The sequence below is a fragment of the Anomaloglossus baeobatrachus genome, chromosome 5, assembly GCF_048569485.1.
Source record: "Anomaloglossus baeobatrachus isolate aAnoBae1 chromosome 5, aAnoBae1.hap1, whole genome shotgun sequence".
NCBI classification, from domain to species: Eukaryota; Metazoa; Chordata; class Amphibia; order Anura; family Aromobatidae; genus Anomaloglossus; species Anomaloglossus baeobatrachus.
Genome location: NC_134357.1, coordinates 571,641,636 through 571,646,847, shown reverse-complemented (window position 1 = coordinate 571,646,847; position 5,212 = coordinate 571,641,636).

The following is a 5,212-nucleotide window of genomic DNA, read 5'->3' as shown; positions in this document are numbered from 1 at the left end:
GGTCCCAACGGAGACTTCAAAGCTTGGGTAGCCTGGGAACCGCTACCTTAACATTTCAATCAGGTGAAGATCTCAGTCAATTGGCATTCCTTCATACATATATTTACACCACTCATTAAATCACGGTCTCCCTGTACCTGACAGGTGGATGGCCTAAGTTAGGGCGTGTGGACCTTCTAAGCTCTCTAGGTTCGCATGTGACCGACGGGGGAGAGGGAAGGACAGGTCCCTCTGCCCCAACGTCAGGTATGGCTGGCAGAGACCTACGGGGGCGGGGTGTAAGTGCATCCCTGGGCGCTGGTGTTGGTGTATTGCTGATAGACCCTTCTGTCTCTCTATCTTCCACGGGTTGTGGGAACATGATAACGGGAACAATCACCGCTCCATTCTGCATAGGCCAATCAGCTGGAAAATCACCCATTACAGTGTGGATCACCTCCTTCTTCTTTTCCATGTTCGGCATAGGAGGGGGGACCTCCTCCACCGTCTTCAGGGGCTCTGGGCACTTCTTCAGGTGGTCCCTGGAAACAGTGGCCGTAGTCTTTCCCTGATCGCGACTGACAAGGTATGTTTTCTGGTCTTCCCATCCAGTGGGTTGGATAACATAAGGGGTCCTCTCCCACTGGTCATCGAGCTTGTGTGTCCTTCTTTTCCTCTTCAGTACCACATCTCCGGGTCCAAAGGGGGCAGCCTGGGCTCGTCTGTTAAAACGCTGCTCTTGCTTCTCTCTGCTCTGGCGCAGGTTCCTTTCTACATATTCTTGGATCTGCCAGTACTTCTTCTGGCGCTTGGCGTCCCAATTGGCAGTGGGGGAGATGGTCTCAGGTACCTCGACGTCCAATTCTACATCCACCAGCAACTTCCCAGGCCGGGCCCTCATCAGGTATGCAGGCGTGCACTTAGTGGAGCTGCAGGGAACGTTATTGTACATGTCCACCAGGTCGGGTAAATCTCGGGCCACAAGTTTTTTTTCTTCCAGAAGCAAGGTTTTGAGGAGGTTGAGAACCAACTGATTCATTTTCTCACACATCCCGTTAGTCTGGGCATGGTAGGTCATGGTCCGAATCTTCTTGCACCCATACAAGTTGCAGAACTCTTGAAAAACCTCCTTGAAGGCCGGGCCCCGGTCTGTAAGCACCTTCTCCGGGTAACCATGCGACCGGCAGAAGTATGCCTGGAAGACCCTTGCTGGAGTGCGGCCTGTTAAATCTTTGATGGGAACCACTACCATGAACCTGGAATAATGGTCAACGATGGTCAGGGCGTACGTATAGCCGCTCCAGCTAGGCGTGAGCTTGACATGGTCCAAGGAGACCAGCTCCAACGGCTGGCGGATGACAATCGGCTGTAGCGGGGCCTTCTGACTGGTTTCGTCCCGTCTTCTCAGCGCACAGGGACCACACTCTCTGCACCAGGCCTCTATGGACTCTCTCATCCCTTAGCAGCATCTCCAAGTTCTTCCAGCCGAAATGTCCAGCCCAGTTGTGATAAGCCTTCAGGACCACGGGTACGTATGCCTGCGGCACCACAAGCTGGCAGATCTTCTCGTGCGTCTTTGGGTTGAGTAGCCCCCTGTACAGCTTACCCTGCTGCAAATATAGGCGGTCCTTTTCCTTCCATAGCCGCTGCGCTTCTGAGGGGGCAGTAGACTCTAACCTGAAAGCATCTTGGGAAATCATCATCTTGACTAGCCGGACTGCGGGCTCCTGATCTTGAGCTTCTCGCCACCCACTGCAGGGTAACGGGTCAAAGTCTGTCTGCTGCTGGCCAACATAAGGTTTTTGGTCCCTTGGCTGATGGAACGAAGATAGCTCAATTTCTTCCAGCTCATCAACATCCAACCCTCCATCAGGTAGGTCCAGGACAAGGCATCCGCATTGGAATTCTTGCGGCCGGCTCTGTACTTTATAGTGAAGTCATAGTTGGCTAGCCGGGCTACCTAGCGTTGTTCCAGGGCCCCCAGCTTTGCCGTATCCAGGTGCGTCAGAGGGTTGTTGTCCGTATAGGCTGTGAACTTCACCGATGCCACGTAATGCTTAAACCTCTCCGTTATCACCCAAACAAGTGCCAAGAACTGCAATTTTGAAGGAGCTGTAATTTTCGGGATTCCTTTCAGTCGGCAGGAGCTTCCGGCTTGCATAAGCGATTACCTTTTCCCTGCCATCTTGCATCTGGGACAGGACAGCACCCAGGCCCACATTGCTGGCGTCGGTATAGAGGATAAATGGGAGGCCATAGTCGGGGTAGACCAGAATTTCTTCTCTGGTTAGGGCCGACTTCAATTACTGAAAGGATTCTACGTGCTGTTCACCCCAGGTGAACGGGGGCCCGGGAGCTCTGCCATTCTTGGTCTGTCCCACTAGGAGGTCCTGCATGGGGGCCACCATCTTGGTGTAACCCTTGATGAAGCGACGGTAGTAGCCCACCAGGCCCAGGAACTGCCTTACTTCTCTAACTGTGGTAGGCTGCGGCCAACTCTGGATGGCTGTGATCGTCTTGGGATCCGGGGCACCCCTTCGGCACTCGCCACATGCCCGAGGTACTGCACTCTGGGTTTCAGCAGATGGCACTTAGAGGGTTTTAATTTCATCCTGTATTTGGAGAGGGCTTCAAACACTTCAGCGAGGTGTTCCAAATGGGCCTCATACATCTTAAGTGGGCTTTACACGCTATGATATTTCTAGCAATTGCTAGCAATATCGTAAGCAAAAGCACCCGCCCCCGTCGTGCATGCGATATCGTGTGATCGCTGCTGCAGCGAACATTATCGCTACGGCAGCGTCACAAGCACTTACCTGGTCGGCTGCATCGCTGTGATTGCTGAACAATCCCTCCCTCAAGGAGGAGGTACGTTCGGCGTCACGGCGACGTCACGGCGACGTCACTAAGCGGCCGGCCAATCAAAGCGGAGGGGAGGAGATGAGTGGGACGAACATCCCGCCCACCTCCTTCCTTCCTCATTGCGGGCGGGACGCAGGTAAGGAGATGTTCCTCGCTCCTGCGGTGTCACATACAGCGATGTGTGCTGCCGCAGGAACGAGGAACAACTACTATAAACAACCATTAACAATTTTTGGTTTTAGGACGACCTCTCCATGGTGAACAATTTTCACCACTTTGGAGGACGTTTAAGGTCGCTGGTAAGTGTTACACGCTGCGATACCGTTAATGACGCCGGATGGGCGTCACTAACGACGTGACCCCAACGATAAAACATTAACGATATTGTAGCATGTAAAGCCCCCTTTAGAGTAGACTATAACGTCGTCCAGGTACAGCAGAACTGTCTCAAAGTTGCGGTGTCCCATGCAGCACTCCATGAGCCTCTAAAAGGTTCCTGGGACGTTACATAACCCAAAAGGCATGCTGTTGAACTCGCAGAGACCCATCGGGTTAGCGAACGCAGTCTACTCACAGTCCAACTGACACCTGCCAGTAGCCACTAGTGAGGTCAAGAGTAGAGAAATAATTAGCTGTCTTTAGCGCGGCCAGCGATTCTTCAATGCGAGGAAGAGGGTACACATCTTTATGCGTTATCTGGTTATTCTTCCGGTAATCCACAGACATTCTCATGGTGCTGTCCTTCTTCTTTACCAGGACCAACGGAGCTGCCCAGGGACTACAACTATCACGCATGACCCCTGCCTTCTTCATGTTCCTCAACATATCTTTGGCGCACTGGTAATGTGCAGGTGGAATCGGCTTATACCTCTCTTTGATAGGTGGATGTGTGCCGGTGGGAATATGGTGCTGAACCCCATTGATCCTCCCGAAATCTAACGGGTGTTTACTAAATACCTGCTCATATTCTTGTACTACCCGGTACACCCCTCCTTTGTGATGTGCAGGTGTGGATTCAGTGCCTACATGTAGCTCCTGGCACCACTCTTCTAACTGCTCGGGCGGATTATCACTGCCTGGCTGGGATGTGGTGATAGTGGAGGCTGCTACGTGGATGGAGTCTGCATCTACAGTGAATAATTTAGCAATGGTGGCGTAACGGGGTAGCCTAACCTCTTCCTCTCCGCAGTTCATCACTCTCACTGGCACTTAGCCTTTCTTGACATCAATCACTTCTCTGGCTGCCATTACTGTGGGCCAATGCTCAGAAGGCAGAGGCTCCACCACTGCCGGGTAATCCTGTCCACGGGGACCCACCGTTGCCCTACACCAAATCATCATCTCACTCCGCGGAGTCCCCACTAGAGGCGCTACATCCATCACTCGCACGCCACCAATCTCTCCACCAGACATGTGCCCCTGTTGCTGCTGCAGGAGAGCCCGGATCTCGCGTTGCAGAGCCCTCTGCCAGCCTCCTCCTGCTGTGGCAGACAGTTGCTGCAATAGGTTCAGCACTTCCCCCATACAATTTTCAATCACGTTGGTCCCTAGGACCATTTTTGGGTTGTGGTCACTGGGGTCATTCTGTACTACAATCAGTCCTTGATGTTTCAGCTCCACTCGCCAAACCTTCAAGGTCACCTCCTTAAACCCCACTTGGGTCATAGGGAGTCCGTTGGCCACAATGATGGTCAAACTGGCATCCGGGGGTGGTGAGCTCACTGTCAGACTAATAACGTTTGTACAGTATATAGGTTTATAGTCGTTACCTGCGAACCGGTGTCAAGAAGGGCAGAGGTCGGGATACCGTCCACAGCAAGGGAGATGATGGGGCGACCTCCCACGTATCGATCACGCCAGTCAGCTGGGCCTTGACGATCTATTCCTGGGGATTGGCCCTTGGCCTCAGGGATTGCTCGTTTAAAGAACACCGGCGGGAGTAGTGACCAGTCTTGTTGCACTTGTAGCAGACAGGTGGTCCATACTGGCCGTCGTTGTTCCTCCTCTGTTGCATCCAAGGGATGTCTTCCGGGCTGTCGGTGAGCTGTATCTTCTCCACTGGCTTGGCCTTCGGTGATAGCTGTAACGCGGCGAGGATCCTGGCGACGTTCATCACTCAGGCGCTGGACTTGCGACGACAGGTCCTTCGGGGTCCAGGCTGCTGCTGCGGGGGCCGGCAGGGCCAACATGGGGGCTGCTACTGAGACGGGAGCAGTGTCAGCCGGCCAGGACGGTGGGTCGGAGGCACCAGCATCGACCATCTGTAGGCCTTTAATGGCCAGGTCTTTTGGAACTGCAAAGCTCAAGTCCGAGTGCTCTAGACACCACAGCCGTAGCCGTTTACGATCTTCAGCGGACCCTAGCCCCTGCA